Genomic DNA, 14,770 nt, shown 5'->3' with positions numbered 1-14,770 from the left:
TTCAGTGCTGTTAATTCCTGTAAAGATAATGTTTTTTTCCAAATGGAAAGGCAGCTTATTGATGCAGTGTTGTGCTAATCAGTTAAGGTTATTTCAAACGAGCCTTCTTCCAGGCTTTGATAAAATAAATAGGGACAAATTGTTTCCAATGGTAGGGGAGTGGGTAACCAGAGAACGCAGATTTCAGATAATTGGAAAATGAATCAGAGGGTTGGGGGGGGGATGAGAATTTTTTTTTTGCTCAGTGAGTGAAATGAATCTGAAATTAATTGCCTGCAGTAGATACAATGGTAACTTTCAAAAGAGAATTGGATAAATTCTTGAAAATGAAAAATTGTAGGGGTATGGGGACAGAGCAGGGAAGATGGGACTAATTGGATAGCTCTTTCAAAGAGCCAGCAAATGCACGATGGGCCGAACGGCCCCTTTCTGTTCTGTATAGAAATACTACAAAGTGCTTCATGCCGATCAAGTTTCATTGCACAGCTTCTGTTGTTATGTTAAGCGGGTTAATAAAGAGGGCAGCCACATTTGTATACAGCAAGTCCCTACAAACAAGACGAATGATCACTTGGTGTTCTTGCTGCTTTTGATTGTGGAAGCAGTGTCGGGCAGGGCACTGGCACTGCTCTTCATAGCATTGCCAAGAGAACCACAACCAGCAAATGAGGGGTTGGGAGGGCCTTAGTTTAACATTTCGCCACTGACCCCCTCCCTCATTACTTCATTGAATTGTCAGCATAGATTACCTGCTCAAGCCCCTAGAGTGCTGTCAGCTTGATCTACATACAAGTTGCATAAGACTTCAGTCATTCAGAAAAAGGTCTATGTTTGTTCCTGTTGGCCTGTGTAGTGCTAAATATCTGGTGAATCCAAATTGTTTAGTTATCTTAATCACTGAACCAATGTTTTTCACTCCACTGTGGCCCAAGGATCTTTGCTGACCTTGTAGTTTTATTTGCTTTGTTTTCTGCTCTAAAATGCTTCCCTGGAACCTATTCCATTCATCACTCCCATAATACCCTGAAGCCGCAGAATATATTAACAGCCAGTCCAGCAATGTCTCAATTTTGAAATCTTTCCATGGCCTCGCCCCCCTCTATCTCCGTAGTCTCCTCCTGTTCCTTACCTTCAGCTTTCTGCGCTCTTTTAATTATGGCCTCTTGAGCATCCCTAGTTTAATAACTCCTTTGGTGGCCATGGCTTCACCTTCCTTGGCCTGAAGCTCTGGACTTTCCTCCCTAAACCCCTCCTCCACTTGAAGATGATCCGTAAAACCCACATCTCTGACCAAGCTTTTGGTCACCTGTACTAATATCACTTATGTGGCTCAATGTCGATCTTTATCTAATTTTGCTCATGTGAAACACCTTGCGACATTTGGCTAAGGGTCTGTTACATAGAATGTACAGCTCAGAATAGGCCATTCAGCCCAACCAGTCTGTGCTGGTGTTTATATGGGTCTTCTTTTGATCTATCTATCCACTTCGGCCTTTCAGTATATCTTTCATGTACTCATATAATTTCCTTTTTAAAACATCTGTGATTTCCCTTAAGTTCCACATTCTAACTACTGAGTTAAGTTTTATCCTATTTCCTTATTGGGTTTATTGGTGATTATCTTTTTTATTTAATCATGGAATCTAGATATCGCTGGCTGGGCCAGCATTTATTGCCCATCACTAATTGCCCTTGTTCAGAGGCAGTTAAGAGTCAACCACATTGCTGTGGGTCTGGAGTTACATGTAGGCCAGATCAGGCCTGCATGTCAGAAGGGTTTTCACAACAATAGATTTTTTTATTGAATCCAAGTTGCACTATCTGCCATGGTGGGATTCGAACCTGGGTCCCCAAGGATTATTCTGGATCTCTGGGATACCAGTCCAGTGATATACCACTATGCTACTGCCTCCCCAGAAATATAAGGAAATAAAAAGAGTTTGGCGGAACCAAGTACCAAATCACTCCATTGGAGGAAAACATCAGATTAACACAGCACCACTTTAATCAGGTGACACTAAGTTGGAACAATATTTGAAAGGTTGACCATGCCAACACTGCAGCCATCTCTGGTGAGAAAGGTTAATTTTCATTGTACAAGACCGTAGAGGAGAATGGAGGAGTTACAGAGAGAGCCCTAGGAATGGACTCCACTGCAGAATTTGTGCTGCTAACTATTTTCTGTTGTCTCTTGTTCCAATGGAAAAATTTACCAAACTGAAGTGGGAATGGGATAGTTACAGAACGATTGCTGCATTGCATATGCCGTCTTCACACAAGACGTTAAAACAAAGTGGACATAAAAGATCCCACATCCACTATTTCCGTAAAGAGCAGGCGGAGTTCTCTCCAGATTCAACATTTATCTCTAATCCAACATCAATTAAAAGAAGATTTTGGGATGGTGAAAGATGTTATAGAAATACAAAAGCCTTTTCTCTAAGGACAGCAGAGTTACCCAGTTTTAGTGTTTTGTCATTCAATCTATTGCTATCAGGCACAGCATCTTAGCTTTTGCAAGCTTCTGTGCATTAGTTCAGACAGGGCATTGCTACATACTTTGTCTCCAAGACCCCAAGTTACCTGTAGCATTGTGACGCTGAACACCCTCTTCAACAAACCTGTGGGTTAGTGTAAACCATGTGCTGGGTGTTTAGGTTTGTGTGTGCATCGACAAAGTTCTCATTAGTATTGCTCTGTTTTGAAGGCATCTGAAGCATAGGAACAGGAGGAGGCCATTTGATCCTTAGAGTCTCTTCCGCCATTTAACTAGATCATGGCTGTTCTGCATCTTGACTCGCTTTGGTTCTGTAAGTCTTAATACCCTTGCCTAACATAAATCTGAGTTGGGAAATTTTCAATTGACCTTCAGCCTCAATAGCTTTTTGAAGGTGAGTTCCAGATTTTCACTATCCTTTGTGTGGAAAAAGCGCTTCTTGATATCAGCCCTGAATGACCTAGCTTTACTTGTAAGATTATTCCCCCTTTTCTGGATTTGCCCACCAAATCTATCTATTTCTCTTTCTATCTATCATTCAACTCCTTTGATCATCTTAAAATTTGCAGCTAATTTGTACACAGCATGTTCAGACACATAGCAATTGGATAATTGACCAGATCATTATTGTGATGGATAAATATTGGCCCAGAACACTGGAGGGAGTGTTCCCGCTCCTCTTCGAAATAGCGACTATGGGATCTTTTCAACCTTCCTGAGAGAGTAGATGGGACCTTGATTTAATATCTCACCCTGACAGTGCAGCACTGCCTGGATTATTTGCTTAATTCTCTGGAGTGGGGCTAAAACCCACTACCTTCTGAATCGGATGAACATGCTCCTCGTTGGAACTTCTTCTCTGAAACCTTCTGAAAATATGAACTCTCGACCTGTAATGTTAACTCTGTTTCTCTCTCCACAGATGCTGCCAGATCTGCTGAATATTTCCAGAATATTTTGTTTTTATTACTTATTAATGTTCATCGTTTAAACAATTCTAAACACTAACTGTGATCTGGGCTTTTGTAATTCAATATTGTGAATCCCAGCTAAGGATGAGGATTGCAACCTGCCGTTACTCTTGCACATCTATTCGTATCTCGCCACCTTCCTTGTTCTTACAAGCTTTTTGATATATTACTAGGCACAAGTGTTGTGGCTCTGCACAATATCGAGCCACTATAATCTGACAAGCATTTAAACCTGCAACACATAACTGCCCTTTTATTTGCTTCTGAAGCCTGTTTTCTGTATAACTCGGTCCTGGCCCCTGCTCAGCCTCATCAGTAGATATCTGTTGAACTCTGGTTCCTATTCCACCTGCTCACTCGTCGATGACAGTTTTACATTACCCCAGTCAGTCCTTCATCTACACGTCTCCACAATCTATCCTGCAATCTCTCTCACTCTGTCTCCTTTTTTCTCTCCACTTCACTTGCTCACTTACTCTTTCTTTCATTTGTTTTCTTTTCCTCTTTTTCTCTCCCATCTTACTTTTTCTGTTTTTTCCCTGTCCTCTCCCACGTTTGCTTTCCCAGTTCCCCTCTCTCACTCTCTCATTTTCTCTTCCCTCTCTTCTTCACCCTCCCTCCTTTTTTTTAAGCTGCAGTTCCTCTTGTCTTCTTCATTTTCTGCACTTCTCCCTCTGTGCCCCCTTTCTGTCCCTATTTCTTCCTTGAATCACATAGAACAGCATAAGCAATTTATGGTTCCTAATGGCCGGTCAGACGTCATCCTTACTATTCTGAAATCCTAGGATTGCCAAACTGTGACCATGTCAAGTGCAGATCTTAGAATTCCAAATCCCAGCACCTTGAGGTATGTTTGCTATGTTACAGGCACTATATAAATGCAAAGTGCTGCGCAGAAGAAAGTTCTGAAATATGTGTGGTTTATTAATGCAAATATGGCTTGTATCAACATACTTTTGACACTTGGCAGCCACAAAGAAGTTGTTTCTCCTCAAAGCCACGCATCCACTTGTATAATTTAAGCCTTGGATGTAAATGGTTCCCATTGCGTTATAAGTTTCAAAGGCATTGCACCTGAAAGTTGCCCCAAAGGCACTTATTTTGTGAAGAAAAAAAATCATAATTGGCTGAAGTAATCACTTCTCTGTTAAGTTAGCAGTCGAACATTGGATTGACTACATAGAATTACGTAGAATGCACAGCATGAAGCAGGCCATTTGGTCCATCAGGTCTATGTTGGTAATGGAGTCATTGAGTAATTACAACGCAGAAGGAAGCCATTATCTATACAATTCACCTCAGCTACTCTTTGCAGTAGTGAGTTCCAGATTTGCACTACTCTCTGGGTAAAGAAATTTCTCCTGAATTCCCTGTTGGATTTATTACCATCATATCAATGCTTCTAATTTTGGTCTCTTCCACAAGTGGAAAAATCTCTATATAGAAACATAGAAACTAGGAGCAGGAGTAGGCCATTCGACCCTTTGAGCTGCTCCGCTATTCTGTGTGATCATGGCTGATCCTCTATCTCAGTGCCAGTTTTCTCTCCATACCCCTTGATGTCCCTAATATCCAAAAAGTTATCAATTTATTTCTTGAATATACTCCGACCAACCTCCACAGCCTTCGATGGTAGAGAATTCCACAGGTTGATTACTCTCTTAGTGAAGAGATTTTTCCTCATCTCATCCTAAATGACCTGCCAAGTATCCTGAGACTGCTTGCTGCACCTGCCTATTTACTTTCATTGACTGGTGTACAAGGACACCCAGATCCCTTTGTACATCCACAGTTCCCAATATATCACCATTTAAATAATACTGTGCCTTTCTGTTTTCCACACTGAAGCGTATAGCTTCACATTTATCCACGTTATACTGCATCTGCCATGTGTTTGCCCACACACACAACTTGTCTAAATCGTCCTGAAGCCTCCTTGCATCCTCCTCACAACCCATCCAGTTTTGTGTTGTCAGCGAACTTGGAAATGTTTTATTTGGCTCCTTCATCCAAGTCATTTATATATATCGTGAATAGCTGGGGCCCAAGCACTGATCCCTGCGGTACCCTGCTAGTCGTCGCCTGACACCTAGATAAAGACCAATTTACTCCGACTCTCTGTTTCCGGTCTGTCAACCAATTCTCAATCCATGCCAATATGTTACCCCCAATCCCATGTGCTTTAATTTTGCCCACTAGCCTCTTATGTAGGATCTTATTAAAAGCCTTCTTGAAATCCAAATACACCACATCCACTGGTTCTTCCTTATCTATTCTACTAGTTAACATCTTCAAAAAACCCCAGTAGATTAGTTAAGCATGATTTCCCTCTCATAAACCCATGCTGACTTTGTCTAATCCCATTAATGCTTTCCAAGTGTTCTGTTACCACGTATTTTATATTTAAACTCTAGCAATTTCCCCACCACTGATGTTGGGTCTGTAATTCTCTGTAGGAACTGCTTCATAGTCTATAGAATTTTGGAAGATGACCAATACATCCAATATTTTCAGGCCACTTCCTTTAGTACTCTGGAGCATAGATTATCAGGCTCTGGGGATTTTTCAGCCTTTAACTCCATTAATTTATCTAGTACCATTTTTTTTACTAATACTTATTTTCTTCAATTCCTCCCTCTCACTAGACCCTTGGTTCCCTAACATTTCTGGGAAATTATTTGTGTCCTCTTCTGTGAAGACAGAACCAAAATATGTGTTCAATTCTTCTGCCATATCTTTGTTCCCCATTATAATTTCCCTTGTTTCTGACTGTACAGGACCTGCATTTGTCATTTCTAATCTTTTTCTCTTCACATATTTATAGAAGCTTTTACAGTCAGTTTTTATGTTCCTTGCAAGTTTACTCTCAAAGTCTATTTTCCACTTCTTGATCAATCTTTTTGTCTACTTATGCTGAATCCTAAACTCCTCCCAATTCTCAAGCTTGCTGCTTTTTCTTGCAATTTTATATGTCTCCTCTTTGGATCTAATACTATCCCTAATTTCTTTTGTAAGCCATGATCGAGCTATCTTTCCTGTTTTACTTCTGCGCCAGACAGGAATGAATAATTGTTGTAATTCTTGCATACGTTCCTTAAATATTAGCCATTGCCTATCCACTGTCAACCCTTTTAGTGAGGTTCCCCAATCCATCATTGCCAACTCACACCTCATAGCCTCGTAGTGCCCTTTATTTAGATTCAGGACCATAGTTTCGGATTCAACTTCTTCACACTCCATCCTAATGAACAATTCTATCATTTTATGGCTGTTCTTCCCCAAGGGACCCTGCACAAAAAGATTATTAATTAACCCTTTCTCATTGCACAATGCCCAGTCTAGGATAGCCTGCTCTCAAGTTGGTTCCTCAGCGCATTGGCCTAAAAAATCATCACCTACACACTCCAGGAAATCCTCCACAGTATTATTGCTAGTTTGATTTGTCCAATCTATATATAGATTAAAGTCACCCATGATTACAGTTGTACACTTATTACATGCGTCTCTAATTTCCTGCTCAATGCCTTCCCTTACACATCAATTACTGTTTGGGGGCCTATACACAACTCCTCCAACGCTTTCTGCCCCTTGGTGTTTCTTATCTCCACCAAAACAGATTCTACATCATGATTTTCTGAGCCAATATCCTTCTTCACTATTGTGTTAATTTCCTCCTTTACTAACAATGCTACCCCACCTCCTTTCCCTATTTGTCTGCCCTTCCTAAATATTGAATACCCTTGGATGTTCAGTTTCCATCCTTGGTCACCCTGTAACCATGTCTCCATAACTGCAACTATATCATAACCATTTATATCTATTTGCACTGTTAATTCTTCTATCTTATTGTGAATGCTTCGCGCATTAAGAGACAATGCCTTTAGACTTGCCTTTTTAACCTTGTTAGTCATCTTAGCTTTATTTTGCACTAGAACTCCATTTGTTTTGCGCCCTTGTTTTTTCTGCCTTCCACTTTTGCTTCTTACTTCCCGTCTTTTGTTTCTATTGTTGGTTCCTCCTCCACTGTCTCCCTGCTCAGATTCCCATCCCCCTAGTTTAAACCCTCCCCGACCCCACTAGCAAACATTCCCCCCTCCCCGAGGACATTGATCCTGGTCCTGCCCAGCTGCAACCCACCCTGTTTGTACTAGTCCCACCTTTCTCAGCATTGATCCCAATGTCGCAGGAACTTGAATCCCTCCCGGCTACACCATTTCTTCAGCCACGTATTCATCTGATATATCCTGTTATTTCTATTCTCGCTAGCACATGGCACTGGTAGTAATCCTGAGATTGCTACCTTTGAGGTCCTACTTTTTAATTTACGTCCTGGCTCCCTATATTCAGCTTGTAGGACATCGCCCCTTTTTTTAATCTATGTTGTTGGTACCAATATGTACCATGACCGCTGGCTGTTCACCCTCCCCTTTCAGAATGCTCTGCAGCCTCTCTGAGACATCCTTGACCCCGGCACCAGGGAGGCAACATACCATCCTGGAGTCTCTTGCGGCCGCAGAAACATCTGTCTGATCCCCATACTATTGAATCCTCTATCACTATAGCCCTGCCACTCTTCTTCCTCTCCTCTTGTGCAGCAGAGCCACCCGTGGTACTATTGGTTGGCTCCTGCTGCTTTCCCTTGAGAAGTCGTCTCCCCCAACAGTAACCAAAATGGTATATCTGTTAGAGAGGGAGGTGGCTACAGGGGACTCCTGTACTACCTGCCTTCCTCTACTCTGCCTGGTGGTCACCCATCCCCTTTCTGCCTGTTCAGTCTCTATCTGCGGTGTGACTACCTCCACTGAATGTACTGTCCATTGGTAGTCTCAGCATCACAGATGCTCTACAGTGAATCCATCTGCAGCTCCAGCTCCAAAATGTAGTTAGCCAGTAGGTGCAGCTGGACACACCTCTTGCACACGTGGTCGCCAGGGATACTGGAAATGTCCATGACTTCCCACGTAGCGCAGGGGGAGCATATCACGGGTGCAAACTCTGCTGCTGTGACTTCCCTTTAGATTAAGCTTGTTAGTTACTCCCTTTAAAGAATACTAATTACGCTAGGGGACTTATTCCACTCCAAACACTCCCACTACAATCCAAAGCCCTCACCTTATTTTGTTTAAGCTAATGGACTGCAGCAGTTTAGTTAATAGAAAACGTAGAACTACTTGCCTGACTCTACTTACCAATCAGCTGCCTCCCCTGCGTCGTGTCATTTTTTGAATCTTCATGTCCTCCCGCAGCTTTCAGCCCCAAGTCATCTCTGGACTCCCGCTCTGTCCTCGCTCTGCTTTCCGCCCCGAGTCCAGCTCCTGCTCTTTTAAAATCTCCGCTCTAACTTGCAGCTCCTGCTCTTTTTAAATCTTACCAAGGCCACCAGCCGCTCCTCTTGCACTGCCTCCTGCACCCATTTGGGGACAATCTGTTTTATCTGCTCCCTTCTATTGCGCTGTTTTTTTAATCTGCCCTGCTGCCCTCACGCTGTCTCACTATTTACCCTGTCAAACTCCTTGAGTTCTTTAGAATGAATCAAAATTGGTAAAAGTGTAACAAGGGGAATGCTCAATGACTTACTCCCTCAATTTTATTTTTTTATGGCTACCAATTATGAAACAATAATTTCATTCTTATTTCGTAATTTTGCTATTTTCTAATAGTTGCAGTAGCATTTTGTTTTTGGCTGTATTTTCTCCATCACCCAGGTCAGTGTAAATAGATAGAAATGTTATTTCTAATATTTCAAATTTGATTGAGAGAGAGAGAAGCTATTTCCTCTGGTGAGAAAGTTGCACAACCTTAAAATTTGGGCTAGATCATACAGGAATGATGCCAGGAAAGCACTTCTTAACTTAAGAGTAGTGGAAATCTAGAACACACTCCCACAAAAAAATTGTTGAGATTGGGGGTGGTGGGGGAGAGGGTCAGTTGTGAATTTCCAAACTGAGATCGATTGAATTTTGTGATGTAAAGTTATTGAGGATTACAGAACCAATGTGAGTAAATGGAGTTGCGATGCAGATCAACCATGATCTAACTGAATGATGCAATAGGCTGACTAACCACCACCTGTTCCTATATAAACACATTAAACACTTCTGTGGGGAAAATTGTAAATGTGCATCCTTAATGCTCAAAAGTCCTTTAAGAAGTTCCTTCCAGGTCAGCCTGTTCTTTTTGTCTGGAACTTGGGACATGAGTCAGGAATGTGGCCAACACTGGAACTCCTCAGTAGTCCCAGACAAATTCTGTGTCTGAGTTGTGCTATTTGCTCAGCTGGCTCTGCTTTCCTTCTATTCCTCTAGCCTATCTAGCCAAACTTGCCCTCAGATTCCCCTAGCCCTGAGCCCACATCTCTGTAATTTCACTCCCAGCTTCTTTTGCATTATCTGCAAGGTCATCTTATCCATGAGACCCACATCCTATGCCCTTGGCCGCACCCTCACTCAAGTCCCAACTACCTTTTCCTCCTTAGTGCCTATGCCAACTCCCCTCATCTCCCTTCCAAACCATCATTCACTCATGAATAATGGTTCACAATTAAAACAACTAATGGGAGGAGGAAGCTCCACAAACATTTCCATCCTCATTGATGGCGGAGCCCAGCACGTGAATGCAAATGACACACAACCACCTTCTGCCAGAAGCCGCGAGTGAATGATCCATCTCAGCCTCTGCCTGAGGTTCTCAACATTTTAGATACCAGTTTTCAGCCAATTTGATTTGCTCCACGTGATAGCAAGAAACAGCTGAAGGCATAGGATACAGCAAAGGCGATGGGCCCTGATAACATCCCAGCTGTAATCTTAAAGACTTATGCTCCAGAACTAACTGTGTCCTTAAGTCAAGCCAAGCTGTTCCTGTTCTGCTACAACATTGGCAACTATCTGATAATGTGAAAAATTTGCTGCAACTATGTTCTGTCCATAAAAAGCAGCACTATGGGTGCTAGGCCACAGGGACTGCACACACCAGATTCTCAACAGCAATTAGGAATGCTCCTCTTGCTAGTGACACATGCATCCCATGAACAAACAAACAAAATTATTAAATTATGAGGAATTTCTGTTCTATCGAGAGACCAGAGAAGCCAGGGTCCTTCTCCTTAAAACAGAGAAGGTTAAGGGGGAGAATTGATAGACGCATTCATAGTTATGAAGGGTTTTGAAAGAGTCAAAAAAAGGAGAAAGTTTCCAGTGGTAGGGTGTTGATAACCAGGGAACACAGATTTAAGGTGCTTTGCAAAGCATCGCGCAACATGAGAACTTTTTCATGCAGTGAATTGTGATTTGGGATGCACTGTCTGGAAGGATGAGGGAGCTGATTCAACAGTAACTTACAAAAAGGAATTGAATAAATACTCTCATTTGTTGGGCCATGGGGAAAGAGCAGGGGGAATCGGACCTATTGGACAGATCTGCGAAGGACCTAGCATACACACTGGGTCAAATGTCCTCTTGTGCTGTATGATTTCTGATTCTATCACTCATCTCCTTAAAATTGCATGCTTGACTCCTCTGTCCTTGCAAACTACTGCCCCATCTCCTACCTTCCTTTCCTCTCCAAAGTTCACAGGCATGTTACCGGCTCCTCCATCTGTCCATCTTTCACACAAATCCATTTTAAGCTCTCCTATCAGGTTTTGCCTCTGTCTTAGCACTGAAACAGCCCTAAGCAAAGTTAAAAAGATAAAGCCGAGGGACAGATCAGCCATGGTCTAAGTGAATGGGGTGTGGGAAGGTGATGAACTATCTACACCGCTTCCTATGTTCCTGCTCGATTTATCAGTGGACGATTGAGAGAGCTGGGTCTCACATTTCTGTGCTGTGGACTTTGAAAAGATGGTCATTTTATGGTTTAGCTTTTGAGAATTTAAATAAAGCATGCAGGAAAAATTATCGTTCAGATTCTGAGATCACATCAGTGGCCTAAACGCGCATACCCTGCCTCATCTTAACCAGACAGACTGAACCCTAGAGTTTGTTTACACTACACACTGCTTGAATCAGAAAATATGCTGGATAGTGTCGCATTACCTTTAGTAGGCATGTGTGAACATGTAAGGGTAGAATTGGGCATTGGTGACTTGAGGCAATCTGTTTCCACCTGCCAGGTTCAAATCCATTTCTTTCTAAGCCAGTTTTTAACAGCATTAGGACATGGGCATTTTTTGCTAAAACATCATACTGCTTTAAAATTGGTAGATTCACCAAAATTTACATGCTGTGTAAACAATTCCACCCATCTGCTGTGCAGTGGGTTTGAAGCTTGCTAATAAATGTGTGGCATTTTGAGAACAGATGAGTGTCTAATTTTCCCAAAGAAGTGAGCCATTGAGAAGCATTTCTAACTGAGCGAAGAAAAATATACAAAATCGCACATTCGCATTCATTCACTGCTGCAGTGTTGCATTTACTCACTCACGTGCACACATATATACCTCACATACTCATGCACATAAATACACATTCTCTCACATGCACACATGCTTAGCTGTATTCACATGCAAGCATTCTCACACCCGTGCATGTGCACACACACGTTCTCATTCTTGCACACGTTATTGTGCATACACTTGCACACAATTATCCTGACACTCGCACTCACTGTTGCGTGCACGCATTCTCTCACTTCCTCACATTTGCTTTATGTGCACACGGGTTCTCTCTCAGGTTCTCACTCTTGTGCACACACATTGTTGTCACTTGCACACACTCATACCCACCTTTTCACGCTCATTCTCTTGCCCCCACATTCTCACATACCTTGCTCTCGCATACACCTTCTGCACACCTTTGTGCACCTTCCCGTGCTCCCCCTTGTGTGCGCACGTTCTTGCACAACATCGTGTCTGAGCATGTCATTGTGTGTGGTGAGTCAGAAGTGAGAGAGCTGGAATACATGATACAGGTGATAAGTGAAAAAATTACAGGAAGTGTACATTTATTCAAATTTTAATAATATCTATAGCATTAGGTAATATCCTTCTGAATCTTTACAAGTTAACGAGCTGTGAGAAATGTAGACTTGTAGCTATTTAATGTGATCATTAATTTGGCTCAAGCCCAAATTTTATTTATTCTTCTGAATGCCCAGGGAATATGGGTGATGATTTGAATTCCTTTCTTTCAGTATTAATTAAGTAGACTTTTCTCAATGGCTAAATGTGATGATTACCTTTTTAAAAAAAACTTTATATCAGTAAAAATTAAAATTATGCTTGTGTTTTTGAAAATCTTTGATTTTGAAGCCAATTTGTACCTGGAGAAACTTTTTCTTTTACAAACAAATTAATTCTGCAGCCTTGGTCACAGAAATAATTGGGAATTGGTAAAGAGTTTACATTTATGTAGAGTTTGATGTTTCTCTCTTGGGACATCCCAAAAAGCATCACATTAAGTAAAATGCTTCTAAGAAGTGCAGTCAATTTTTATGTCAATGAATGCAACCACTGTTACTGTGCGCAGCGATGAGTGAATTGATGTGTTGATTTTGACTTTTGTTGATAATGGAGGGTGGAATGATGGCCAGGACACCAGCAGAACTCTGTTCTATGAACACTGCCTTGGAATCACTAATATCCACATTTTGGTTCAGGTAGATGGGCCAAAATTTAGAGAAAAAACTTGCATTGATATGATAACCTTCACCTCCGGACATCCCAAAGCACTTCACAGCCACTGAAGTACTTATGAAAATGCAGCCATTAATGTAATCTAGGAAGTGCACAGCAAAGTCTCATTTTAGTGATGTTAGTTGAGAAACATTTTTGATCAGGACACATTTCTTTGAATACTGGCTGTGATCATTTGATTCCACTTGGAAGGGGGAGTGGGGGGCTTTGGTTTAACCTGTAACCTTAAGACCTTAGAGGTGGGAGAGCTGTTTCTATTCAAAGCACCGTTCAACAATTCAATCAGCAAGTAACAAAGCAATGGAGATCAATGTCAGGTTACATCTGCAGTTTGCTCATTTCCGGTTTTGCTTGTATGGTGGAACAGGCACATGAGGTGTATGAAGTGTGTTAAGGATTGTATTTCAAACTAGAATTTATAGTTTCATGTGGTTTTAGCATGTTACCAGTTATTCATCTTTAATCAGGCTTTTTTTTGTGTGGCACCTCCTCCTCCTAATTCCCATTGACTCCAGTTTTGCTAGGTCTCTTTGACGCCACACTTGGTCAAATGCTGCCTGTTTGTCTTTATGTTGAAGAAATACCATGGGTAAATAAACAGTTAAAACTTTCTGTTCTTAATGTGGTATCATGAGCAAATTGTCAAGTGGCAAAGCGTGCATTTCCACAACACCTTTCACAACCTTAGGGTGTCTTGAAGTGCTTCTCAGCCAATAACGCGCTTTTTGAAGCATAGTCATTGTTGTATCATAAGGGAAGGTAGCAGTGAAGACAATAGCGAAGACAAAATGGGTCCTCACTTCTTTTCCACTTAAACATGAATTGAGGGAACTGGATGGCACAATGGACTGGACACCGACCTGTTGTAGGTATAACAGGCCGTACAGTGGTCTCTTGTGCTATTAGTTCTGAGCACTCGTACCGTTTTGTTCCTTCATTCTGTGTAAGTGGGAGTTACTGGGAAAGCTTGCATTTATTGACTATTTCCAGATGCCCTAATGACTTTAGGGCAGGCCTTATTGATTCACTAAAGCCTTTGTAATGAGTTCCGATGGAGCTGCTTGGCTTGCTGTACCGTTTCAGAGAGAAATTAAGTTTGTGTGGGACTGGAGCCATATAGAGACCTAGGCCCAGATTTTCGTGTGGTTCGGGAAAACCCAGCCTGCGGATTTTGTGCCTTCCCAAATGCATACCCAACCCTTCTGTGACTTTGCTTGGGACTTTTGTCTTTTTCTCACATAGGGTGGGTTCATAGTGCATTTTGCGAGCCATGATGGAAAGAGTGAGGAATGCGGGTGCAGAGGTGGGCTGCATAGTAGGGCCTCCTCAGTTCTCCAATACAGCCTAGCTCCCAACATTGTTTAAAGCCCCCCTAAACCTCATCCCTCATCCCTCTCCTCCCATGCCCTCTCAGATTGCCCATGCCACCTTCCATTGTACCCCCAGATCACTCATTCCACTTCCATGTCAACCATCTATCCTCCATAGCCACTCACTCAGTATGCACTATGTATAGACCTCTGGAGCCGTACAATAGCAATGGGAACTATTTTAAAATCCTTAGAAAAAATTAAACCTCTAATAATCTAATAATTCGCTGAATTGTAACACACTACCATTGATACTGGAAAGAAGAAATAAACTACTCCAATACAAAGAATTTTTAAA

At 41.8% G+C, this 14,770-nt stretch overlaps 1 protein-coding gene across 8 annotated transcripts in view; it reads left to right on the top strand.

Annotated features, from left to right (window-relative positions):
* The window catches only part of tead1b (TEA domain family member 1b), a 238,791-nt gene that overhangs the window by 80,292 nt on the left and 143,729 nt on the right, over nucleotides 1-14,770 (top strand). The gene's annotated exons all lie outside the window — the stretch shown is intronic.

This window comes from Carcharodon carcharias, chromosome 10 (assembly GCF_017639515.1).
Source record: "Carcharodon carcharias isolate sCarCar2 chromosome 10, sCarCar2.pri, whole genome shotgun sequence".
In the NCBI taxonomy this organism is placed as follows: Eukaryota; Metazoa; Chordata; class Chondrichthyes; order Lamniformes; family Lamnidae; genus Carcharodon; species Carcharodon carcharias.
This window is presented reverse-complemented; position numbering and strand designations above follow the sequence as displayed.